Source organism: Callorhinus ursinus, unplaced genomic scaffold (assembly GCF_003265705.2).
Source record: "Callorhinus ursinus isolate GAN/ISIS: 27379988/994484 unplaced genomic scaffold, GSC_fseal_2.0 scaffold2, whole genome shotgun sequence".
In the NCBI taxonomy this organism is placed as follows: domain Eukaryota; kingdom Metazoa; phylum Chordata; class Mammalia; order Carnivora; family Otariidae; genus Callorhinus; species Callorhinus ursinus.
This window is the reverse complement of record NW_027397064.1, coordinates 58,900,132-58,912,595: the sequence shown is the minus strand read 5'-3', so window position 1 is coordinate 58,912,595 and position 12,464 is coordinate 58,900,132. Positions and strand designations below refer to the sequence as shown.

General features: G+C 40.4%; 1 protein-coding gene across 1 annotated transcript in view; it reads right to left on the bottom strand.

The window, feature by feature from the left end:
- METTL8 (methyltransferase 8, tRNA N3-cytidine) overlaps nucleotides 1–12,464 on the bottom strand; it is a 177,394-nt gene that overhangs the window by 72,205 nt on the left and 92,725 nt on the right. The window lies entirely within an intron of this gene.

Below are 12,464 nucleotides of genomic sequence, written 5' to 3'. Positions count from 1 at the left end.
GGCCTCCTAATGCGTACAGTTTTATGTAAGTGGACGTGTATGGACCTGAATTTTCATGAAAGACTAATGCAGATGGAAACCCTCCTAATTAATGATACATTTAAGACATTAAAAAAAAAGTACAGAAGACGCAGGGAGACTCTTATTTTTAGGCTTGCACAAAACCAAATTTAGCCAGCATCACAAGTTGATGGTGACTTACTTCCCATGTGCTAAAAATGCTGATATATAACACAGTTGGGTGTACATGTTGTATTTAGCAGAGTATTTCAATGATTATATACATATACAGATATATAACACAAGAAAGAAGAAATGGCTGTGGAACTCCTAAAGTAATTTCACTAAACTCCTAGTGTCACAGAATAGTTTGAAAACCACCACAGCAAAAAGATCCAGGTGGGAAAATATTGTCACTGTCCCCATTGGCTAGCTTTATGTCGGTCGTTTAACTTTTATCAAGCCCTGTGTTGGTTACTCTTTATCCCCTTCCCCTTTCTTGCTGTGATCAATTCTCTAGTCTTCTCTGTACTGCCTAGTGCCTTGGAAGGTGGGAGGTGACCTCAGGATCCCTCACCCTCTGGCTTTTGAGTCTCTATAGCCAGTGGGGAGCACAGCAGAAGATTAAAGGCAGGTTGTGTCCCTGCTTGGTTTCATGGTTCTGGCAGTGACTGGGTCCCTCTATAATGAGAGCTCCTGCTAGCTGATCCTCTAATGTACCTCCAGTGCTCACCAGCTCTAGTTACATCATCTCCTCCCCTTGTTGAGGCTGAGTGTTAACTGCTCCCCTCCGTTGCTAGTCTCTTGATGCTTCAGCATCCTGCCTACACTTCTGTAAATTGTCCCTTCATTAACATGCCTTCCAAATCCAAACGGAGTAGATTTTCTTTTTGCTGCTAAGACCCTGACTTGAACAAGCCTCTGCTAGGTTTTAAACTAGTCCTGTCCAAGATATAATGGGAGTCACATGTATAATTTTAAACTTTCTAGTAGTGAAAGAAACATAAATTTTGATATGTTTTATTTAATTTGATGTATCCAAAATATTATCATTTTGATGTATAATCAATATAAAAATTTATTAATAACATATTTTACATTCTCTTATTGATATATCAAACTCTGTATTTTATACTCAAAGCTCATCTCAATTTGAACTAGTCACATTTCAAATGCTCAATAGCCACAGTGTCAGCTACTGTGTTAGGGCTGGAGATACAGAGATGAAGCATACTGTCCCTACATCAGAGTTGATGGTCCAGTAAGAAAGACGGACAAGCAAATCATCACAAAACAACATAGTAAATGCATAATTAGTACTGTGAACAAGATCCTTTGGAAGTAGAGTCCTTTCTAAAGACCAGTGGTGCTTAGAGAGAGGAGATAATAGGTAATACTTGAGTGGATCCTGAATGCTGATTAGAATTCCACCAAGAAAATGAGAGTGAAGAGGGCAATGAATGCAAGCAGATAAAGAAGCCCTGCCTTTGCATCTGCTCTAGGAACATCTGCTCTTCTTTGACTCTGCACCTAAGATGGATATACTGACCACCAAGGGTACACTTGGATCTCCCCAGTTATTCGGGTCCAGATTTTGGTAGCCCTCAGCAGTTTTAGCACAGGCTCTGGAATGAGTTTTCAAGGGAAACTCAACCAGGAAATAATGAAGAGAGTGCTGGTGACATATATGTATGTGAGGAAAATGCCTATAAACAGACACTTTGAGAAAACCTGGATCCACTCTCCTGTGGCAACATAAATCTGGCTGCTGATTGGCTTAGTTGGCTCAGGTTTCTGGGCACAAAGCTCAGCCTTATTTTCCTCATTTCATGTTTCCTCTGCTATTCAATAAGCATTGTCACTGGACTGATATTAAAACTTATTTGCTCCAATCCTTTGGAGATGCTTCTTTTGTTGTTGTTGTTATTCATCTATTGTCCTTATATGAACCTTATTTCTCTAGTGGTTCCGAGTTCTTAAGGACCCAAATGGACATTCCCAAAGTCTGTCTCTCTTATATTAAAATCCTACTGCCTTTAGCCAAATACGTCTGTCTTTTCCCTTTCCAAAACACAGACTCTCAATAGGACAGCTCAAGTTCTTACTTCCTGTCTGAGAGACATTGACAGTTCTCTGCCCTTTGAAGGGAGGATATAACTTAAGTGACCTTAAGGAATGGTCACATCTTTCCTGCCTCAATTTTCCTTCTCAGTATACACTTTGTTAGAGATTTTCAGAAGATTCACCTTACTCTCCTGAATCCCCCAACTTGTTTTCCAGCACAAAAGTATTTCACACATATAACATTAACAAAATAGAGCCCCCACATTTCAAGCCTAGGACCTCAAGCGAGGTTCCTTTGATGCTCTTTAGGAAGTACTAAAGGACCCTACTGATCTCTTTGGGTGACTCCATAGTGCTTAAAAGCTGGTGATAACAGCTTAATAGACTGATTTTGAAGGATACCCAAATAGTAATGGGAGAGAAAAGGAGGATAAGGCACTATTCTTAGATACTGAAAAAGAAGTATGCACTTAACTCAGACAAACATTCTGGCGCCTTCTGTATGAGCAGAGCTCTGATTTCCAGGAGGTTGGAGAGCTATGGCTGTTTACATCCTTTGTCTGTAACAGTCAGATGGTATACACTGTAGCCTTATTTTCCTTGTCTCCTTACATCAACCGAAACTCATTTTCAATGCCGAGCTTTCCACAAAAATTCCCTGTGGTTTCTTTCGGTCTCTCACTCCAACTATCATATTGCGATTCCCATTGGCAATAATGTCAGCATCTGTTCTCCATACCAGCACTATTTGCAAATACTTTGAGACCAAGTCCATGATTACCACTCAAAAGTTCAACTTCTGTTTTCTTAGAGCCAAAACACATACTGTATTATCCAGTTTAAACAGTTTCCAATCCTCATCTTGGCAGTGGACTTCTTCAGTCCTCCCATTACTCATATTATTATTATTTTTTTATTGCTCTTTATCCTTTTCCTTCAATTTGCTCACTGTATAGATGATTAACTGTGGTCTTGAACATCACTAACTTTCCCATTCTCAGCTGTGCTTCCTTCCCTCCCTAAGGATCTCTTCCATCCATGGTGTTGTGGAATCTAAGAGGTTCTTTTATTCCCAAAGGCAATTTATTTACTTATTTTAAAATTCTATTTAAGTAATCTCTACACCCAACGTGGGGCTCCAACTCACAACCCAAAGATCAAGAGTCACATGCTCTTCTGACTGAGCCAGCCAGGCACTCCCCCCTCATAGGCCCTGGGAGGCAATTTATTGATGTCACCTTTTTGCTTTTCCTTTGAGTGGTCTAAGTTAGATCTCAGTATGCCAGAAATCAGGCAACAATTGCACACAAAGAATCAATTACTCTTAAAGAGAAATTTCCATGGCTTACATCTGCCTTTCTCCCATCTCTCTGGCTTAAAACAGCAACACTTTTTTTGGTCATGTGTGTGTATGTACATGGTTTGTTTTTGGTTTTGGTTTTGTGAGTGAGTGTATGTATGGGTTTGCTTTTGGTTTTGTTTATTTCTTTTTCTAAATGACTTGGTTGAACAGTTCTTCAGCAGAGCTGGGTGTGCCACTATGAGAACGATCCTCAGTCGGCATTTTTGGGGGCTGCCCCTTTTGCATTGACACTGTGTTTCTGGACTTGTGAGAAAACAAACTCAGACGCTCGTGTATCTGTGCATATACACACATGCAAAACTCATGGAAATTAAAACAATGATCTGCGGTAAATACTTTACCAAACCCAGCAGACCAAAGGAGTCACATCTATATTACATAAAGAACTGTTTTATAAAAGTTAATAAAAGATATGTACACATTTATACAAGAACTAGAAGAAATCATATAAATTGTGAAGAAAATGACTACTACCCTGTTATATAACTAATACCACTGGTACTACTAGCACTAATACTAGCATTTTTTGAAGGTTCTCCACATGCCAGATACTATTCCATATGCCTTACATTTAGAAATCCATTCAATCCTTACAACAACTCTATAGACAGGAACTATTATTATCCTGGTACAGATGAGAAGATGGAGCCACAGAGAGGTTAAGTGACTCATCCATGGTTACACAGCCAGATAGATGGCAAAGGGCAAAATGAGACAATCCATAGGTCAGTTGCAATCACAAATGGAAAAATATTCAAGATTGCCAGTAATCAAAGAAATGTGCATTAAGACATTAAGTATAATTTCATACCTCATCTTTGGTGAGGCTGTGGTTAAGCTGTCACTCTCAGATATGGTGGTAACATTGTAATTTAGTGCAAGCTTTTAGGAAAGCCATTTGTCAATACTTAACAAACAACCATAAAGAGGCTCCCTTTAACTCAGTAATCATACACCTAGAAATTTATTCTTAGAAAGTTATTCAAGCGAAAGTCATATGAACAGAAAGTTTGCCGCAGCATTCTTTATGTTATCAAATATTGAAAGCAATCTAAATTTCCAAATACAAGAAATACTTAGGCAAACTTTGGTACAGGAACGAAACAGAATATCATGCAGCCATTTAAACTATCATTATAAGTGATAACAGTATAAGAATGTTATATAGGATCAAGTAAAGTAAGCCAGATACAAAATTTTACCTATTTTACAGTTGCAATTATGTAAAACTATGTATACACATGTTCAAAGTCCAGAATGGAACATAAAATGATAATACTTGAGGCATTATCCATTAGGATGGCATCTTAAATCCATTTTTAACCTAATTTTAGTAGCCTTTATTTCTGTTGCTTTCTATATGTTGGCAAAACTAAAAGTTGGGAAAAAATATAAGACGATGTTTTTGCCCTTTGATAACATGTAATCTAGCTCAGAATTCAGACAATCATTGACTTTTAGAGCTGGAAGGGACCTTATCGAACTCTCGGTACAACTTCCTAATTTTGTAGCTAAATACTCTGAGGCAGAAAAAGACTGACTTCCTCAATGACACATACTGAATTTGGAGCCAGAATTTACAACCCAAAAATGCAAATCAGCCTTGGGTACATTTAGGGTACACTTCTCAATGAGAAATTAAATTGTTAGGATCCTATCTTCAAATATATCATGTCAATAAAAAAGACTATTTTTATCTAATTCTACTCTCTTACTGCACTATCAGCTGCCTTCTTTCCCCACCTGAAATAAGCTTTATGTCAAAGCAGAGCCCTGTTTAATTCTTGACTATATAGTACACATCATGCATATTTTTGGCGTTTAAGCCATGTCAAAATATTTATAAAGATGATGAGTATTTTAGTAACAATGGAAAAGCTGCTAGTCATTTTCCTGTGATGGTAACAGCAGGAATTCAATTAAGATTTGATAAATTAATTAAATTGAATTTCACTTTCAAACATTAAAAAAATGTTTTCCAACACTGACTAAAAAAATCTATTTAAACCTCTTAAAAGCTAGTTTCTGGTATAGAAATGAATATTTCTATATTGAATATATAAATGTTTACTAAGCCTTGCTGAGAGGCCCTCATCTACTCACCCGTATGTCTTCAGGCATGTGTCAGGTGAAGCTCTCTACTCTAAATCCACTTAGATTACGATAAATTTTGGCTGGGCTCTTTGAAAGGAAACATGGCAAACAATAAACACAGGGAAAGGCTAAAGAAATTCTGGAAGTGGCAGATTGGTGTGGGGATACTGAAGTTGTTCTAGTTTGGCAGAGGTGGGGGGGGCAGTTTATACCAAGACTATAAGGCTCATTTGCAAGGAGTATGTAAAAGGACAACCTGAGGCTATGGTGTGCTTACTACTGGTATTCAAACCTGCTTGGGCAGAGTGGCCTCAACCCAGGAACACCAGCAGCCAAAGTCATAGTGATGGCTGCTCCCACCAGTACCCTGTACCTGAGCCTTGTCAGCAGCTGGAAGCAGCACCAGCTTTGGGCACTGGGACAGGAGCGAGGCCCTCTCATTGGGCTTGGTGGAAAACCCTGGACGCCATTTAATAGAAGTTAAGAGAGCTGCTGAAACACTTTAAGGACTGAGGAAATAGAAAATAAGACAAAAATAAGGAATAAGAAAGTTAGAATTTAAGGAGAAATTACTTATTCGTATAATCTGTAGTTTCAAGTTAATATTCACATATTTAGGTTAAGAAACCCATTCAAATTAAATAATTTTACTCTGATTTTTTACATCTCTAAACCAGTTTAAATTTCATGGAATTCTCTGGGATATTTTCCTTTAAGTTACACTCTAACTCAGGGGTTCTCAGCTTTGGCTAAACAACAAAACCTCTGAGAATAAAAAACAACCAACCAGGGGTGCCTGGCTGGCTCAGTTGGTAGAATGAGCGACTCTTGATCTTTAGGTTGTGAGTTCCAGTCCCACATTGGGTGTAGAGATGACTTACAAATAAAATCTTAAAACAACAACAACAACCACCACCAATCAATGCCCAGCGTCCTGGTAGATGGATGAAATCAGAATCTGGTGGTGGGACGCCGCCATCAGTAATTTTAAGAGCTTCCCAGATGTTTCTAATGAACAAGCTAAGGTAGTGATCCATTTGCTCCAGTGGGAGCAGTTAGACATTTTCTAGAACAGTTCTAGATTTAATGTGTATATAAATTACCCAGGAGATGTTAAAATGCAGATCCTGATTTGATAGGTCTGGGGTAGAGCTTGAGATTCTGTATTTCTTTTTTTTCTTTTTAAGATTATTTATTTATTTAAGAGACAGAGAGTGAGAGAGAGAGAGAATGCTTGAGCTGGGGGAAGTACAGAGGGAGAGGGAGAAGGGAAGCAGACTCCCCATTGAGCAGGGAGCCCAATGCGGGGTTTGATCACAAGACCCTGAGGTCATGACCTGAGCTGAAATCAAGAGTCAGACGTTCAACTGACTGAGCCACTCAGGTGCCTGGAGATGCTAAATTTCTAACGACCTCCCCTGGTGATGCTGACACTGCTAGTTTGCAAACCACCTTTGAGTACATAAAGGATTTAGGAGAATTAAGACTAGTGGTTAATCACAGAGTAGAATGGGCAGAGATAAACAACCAACCAGGGGTGGTTCAAAAAAAGTTCAAAATAATGAGCTTTTTACAAAAAAGGGCAAACTAGGAAGTGTATATGGTCTCTTTTATGCAATCAAAACTTTTAGCTTGATCACCTGATCTAAATATTCTTTAAAACCAAGGAAATAGGGGCGCCTGAATGGCTCAGTCGTTAAGCGTCTGCCTTCGGCTCAGGTCATGATCCCAGGGTCCTGGAATCGAGCCCCGCATTGGGCTCCCTGTTCTGCAGGAAGCCTGCTTCTCCCTCTCCCACTCCCCCTGCTTGTGTTCCCTCTCTCGCTGTGTCTCTCCTTGTCAAATAAATAAATACAATCTTTAAATAATAATAATAATAAAACCAAGGAAATACTGAAATTGGTAGCATGGACCTTTTTCTGTTGCCCCCCTCCCTCCCACGTTGGCCATCTGTGACTTCTGGTCATGTCCTATCTGTTCAGAAGGGCCTGCTGGGAGTGACACTCCCTGGAACCAAGCTGTTGGCAGCATAGCTGGAGGGGACATTTGGATTGAAATAGCAGGGAAACTGAGGTAAGAGATAAGCATAAACTCTGAAGGGAGATGCAAGGTCAGAAAAAGGAAAATTCTGGTCAGAAGGCAGAATTCCAAATTAAGGCCCTCAACAAATACTAGGGTTCTTCTTTATGTCATGCCAGCACACTGTGTGGGGAAAGTCAAATGTAACACTTTTGCTTCTGGTCCCCTTCCACTTACCCATCACTCCTAACCATGAGGGTTTGTGGAAGGGCTGAAACTTTCCCAGGTTTGCTTGGTGAAGGGTTTTGATGATCCATACTTAGGGGTGGAAGGTTATGAGAAAGTCCTGTGGTGGTGGAAGCCCAGGATCTCCTGTACTTGGGTCCCGTCTACTGGGACCAGACAGTGAGTGTGTATGGAAACTGCCAGGCCAAGTCCAAGTGGGCTGGGCATGGTGAGGAATGGCAGGAGACAGGGTGGTGTGTATGGACAGAGGGTGGGAAGGCTAGAGAGCTAGAGATAGAAGGCAGTAAGTTCAAGATTTTGGAAGGCCAGGCTGAACACAAGGGCTAATTTTCTTTTTCCTTTTAAATATTGTGGTAAAGTACACCAAACATAAAATTTACCATCTTAATCATTTTTAGTGTACAGCTCAGTGACGTTAAGTGCATTCAGTCACATTGTTCTGCTACCATCACTACCAGTCATCCACAGAACTCTTTTTATTTTGCAAAACTAAAACTCTACCCATTAAACAGGAACTCCCCATTTCCTGTATCACAGCCCCTGGTAACCACAATTCTACTTTCTGTCTCTGTGAATTTGACTATTCCAGGTACCTCAAATGGAGGTGGAGTGGAACATACTGTATTTGTCCTTCTGTGACTTATTTCACTCAGCACAATGTCCTCAAGGTTCACCCATGTTGTAGCATGTGTCAGAATTTCTTTCCTTTTTAAGGCTGAATAATATTCCTTTGTATGTATGTGCCATGTTTTATTTACCCATTCATCTGCTGATGGACACTTGGGTTGCTTCCCCCTCTCAGTTATTGTGAATAATGCTGCTATGAACATGGATGTACAAATACTCTTTGGGTCTCTGCTTTCAATTATTTTGGATATATATCCAGAAGTGGAATTTCTGGGTCATATGGTAATTCTATCTTCAATTTTTTGAGGCACCGCCATGTTTCCATAAATGCTGCACCATTTTACCTTCCCACCAATAGTGTACAAGCATTCTAATTTCTCCCAATCCTTGCCAACATCTGTGATTTTGTGTGTCTTGGTGATAGACATTCTAACAGGTGTGAGGTGCAATGGTTTCTTTTTTTTTTAAAGATTTTATTTATTTGAGAGACAGAATGAGATAGAGAGAGAGAGAGAGCATGAGAGGGGGGAGGGTCAGAGGGAGAAGCAGACTTCCTGCTGAGCAGGGAGCCCGATGCAGGACTTGATCCAGGGACTCCAGGATCACGACCTGAGCCGAAGGCAGTCGCTCAACCAACTGAGCCACCCAGGCGCCTGAGGTGCAATGGTTTTAATTAGTGATGTCCACCATCTTTTCATATGCTTACTGGCCATCCGTGTACCTTCTCTGATGAAATGTCTATTTAAGTCCTTTGCTCACTTTAGAATTGGGTTTTTTTTTTGTTGTTGTTCAGTAGAAGTTCTTCATATATTCTGGATATTAACCCCTTATCAAATATATAATTTGCAAATATTTTCTCCCATTTTGTGAGTTACTCTTTCACTTGGTTGTGTCCTTTGATGTACAAAAGTTTTTAATTTTGATGTAGTCTAATTGATCTTTTTGGATTACAAAAAGATTCTTTTACTTGTGCTTTTGGTGTCTTATTCCAAGTAGTCATTGCTAAACTTGTGTTATGAAGCTTTTCTCTTGTGTTTTTTTAATTTATTTTTATTATGTTATGTTAATCACCATACATTACATCATTAGTTTTTGATGTAGTGTTCCATGATTCATTGTTTGCTCCTGTATTTTCTTTTAAGAGTTTCATAGTTTTAGGTCTTTTATATTTAGGTTTTTTAATCCATTTTGAGTTCTTTATGTTTTGTAAAGTAAGGGTCCAACTTAATTATTTTGCAGGTGGATATTGTTTTCCCAACACAATTTGTTGAGAAGATTGTCCTTTCCCTATCGGTGTTGGTATCCTTTTTTTTTTTTTTTTTAAGATTTATTTACCTATTTGAGAGAGAGAGCATGGGAGCAGGGGGAGAGGGAGAAGGAGAGCAGACTCCCCGCTGAGTGTGGAGCCCTATGCTGGGCTCCAAGTGGGGCTCGATCCCACAGCCTTGAGATCATGACCCCGAATTCACAACCTGAGCCAAAATCAAGAGTGAGATGCTCAACTGACTGAGCCACCTAGGTGACCCAGTGTTGGTATCCTTTTAAAAAGTCTTTTTTTTTTTTTTTAAAGATTTTATTCATTTATTTGAGAGAGAGAGAATGAGAGAGAGCACGAGAGGGAAGAGGGTCAGAGGGAGAAGCAGACTCCCCGCCGAGCAGGGAGCCCGATGCGGGACTCGATCCTGGGACTCCAGGATCATGACCTGAGCCGAAGGCAGTCGCCCAACCAACTGAGCCACCCAGGCACCCTCAAAAAGTCTTTTGACCGTATATGTGAGGTTTATTTCTGGGCTCCACAAGGACAAGTTTCTGAGATTATGTGAGGTTCAGGTGACAAATGTGACAAGAGGTAAGCCAGATCAGGTTCCCAGTTTGGATGACCAACTCTGGTGAATGGGGGATGGGCAAGAATTAGAGCTTTGTAGCACTGTTAGAGTCTTTTAGATCTCTTGAAGGCAGCCCATATTTCATCTCAATTGTGACCAGTTAGATGGATTGTGGTGATGCGGAATGGTGCTGAGAGGCATTGTGAGTGAAAGCCCTAAATGCTGTGAAGGAGGTGGTCTGTGTAGCGGTAGCATTATTAGAAGTGACCTTGGACACCAGAGGGCATAGGTACAGGGGCTGTAACTTGAGGACTTGTTTCACATGCTTTGTTTGGCTTTCACTGGGTAGCACATGACTAGATTTGTTCACGGAGGGCCTCGGAAAGGGTTTCAAAAATGAGGATGCCAATGGATATGGTACAGTAGACTGTGGCAGTGCTGGCCAATGGAGCCAAGAGGTTTAAGTAAGTGGCCAGCTGAGCCAGTCAATTCAAGTGGGATATACCACATTTCAGATGAATGGGCATCCATTCTACATTGCAGCCATCTAAGGAGCAAGGACCAAGTCTAGCATTGTCAGTGTCCAGCACAGTTTCTGGCACACAGTGCATGCTTAATAAATGTTTGAACAGAACTGAACATAAGCCAAGGAAATAATAATGACTTTCTGAAATTAAAAAAAACTCAATTCTTGGGATGCCTGAGTGGCTAGGTCAGTTGAGCGTCCAACTCTTAGTTTCAGCTCAGGTCATAATCTCAGTATCATGAGACTGAGCCCCGCATCAGGCTCTGTACTCAGTGAGGAGTTTGCTTGAGATTCTCTCCCTCTCTCCCTCTCACGGCTCATGTGCATGTGTGCTCTCTCTCTCTCTCTCTCTCTTCCCCCTAAAAATAAATAAATAAATCTTAACAAAACAAAACAAAAAACCCTCAACTCTTCATAGTTAGGAATTTTCTTTTTTTTTTTTAATTTTATTTATTTATTCATGAGAGACAGAGGGAGAGAGAGAGAGAAGCAGAGGGAGAAGCAGGCTCCCAAGGAGCAGAGAGCCCGATGCGGGACTCGATCCCAGGACCTGGGATCATGACCTGAGCCGAAGGCAGACGCTTAACCATCTGAGCCACCCAGGCGCCCACAGTTAGGAATTTTCTTATGGCTAATTTAAATTATTTATACCGCAGGAGGAGTTCACCCCCCCCAAAAGAGACAGACTTGATCATCCTTTGTAAAAAAATAAAATAATCTACTAGTGATAGATTAAATAATTACCACTTGTTACGCACCAAACATCCTCAGGTACCATGCCTCACACTTGATGTGCTTTGTATTCCGTCCTTGCAACAATCTTCAGGTAAGCAGGGTCACCTCCAGCTTACAGCTGCGGACACTGAGGCTCCGAGATGTTAAGTATTTTGCTTAAGGTTACACAACCAACAACAGCAAAGCTAGAATTTATAGCTAAATGGGCCCCATGTTTCTCCTCTGAGAACCCTGTTTGCCTGTTTCCACCTGGGAGCTACCATTCTCATCTTCTGGTGTGCTCTTCTTCGAGGGTAAATTAACACATTTTCTTCAGCTTCTCATCATGGCCTTTATAAACAAACTACTAATAATCTTTTATCTGTCTCTGGCCTTTCCCCAAGTTCTCCGTGTTCTTTGAGTCTGGCATCAACTCAGTCTTTAAAATACCATTCAATGGGGGAAAAAATCACACGTTTTGACTTTAATAAAAGAATAGAATCATCTCCCTTTCCATTTTAAATCAGCCTAGAAACTATTAGGCATCAATTCACATATTCAGAAAAAAATCATTTTGAAAAAAGTGAACAAGTAAAAGGAAAAATAACCACCAGGAATCCTGGTGAGAGCAGGGTGATGTGGTGTGGTTTTGTGTGCTTCACACAGCCAAGTACGTGAAAAGGTACGAGGAACAGCATGGAGCACCTGGACTAAGCATTTTCTAGGTGCAAGAGCCCAGTCCTAGCAGTGGATGCCCCCCATAGTGAAGAAAGACCACAGGGTTCAGGAGGTGAAGCTGATCGAATACTGTGATGTGGAGTTTTAGTCTCCCTATGGTCTAGAGTCAGGCAGCTCAAGTGTGGGCTGTGGGCAGGTGCTGGTCTGTTTCATTCCCAGCCCATGACAAGGTAAGTAGAGTAACCAAATAAATTAAGATCTGTTGAATCTAATAAAAACCTTGGGCTTGTATATTGCCCATCTTTAT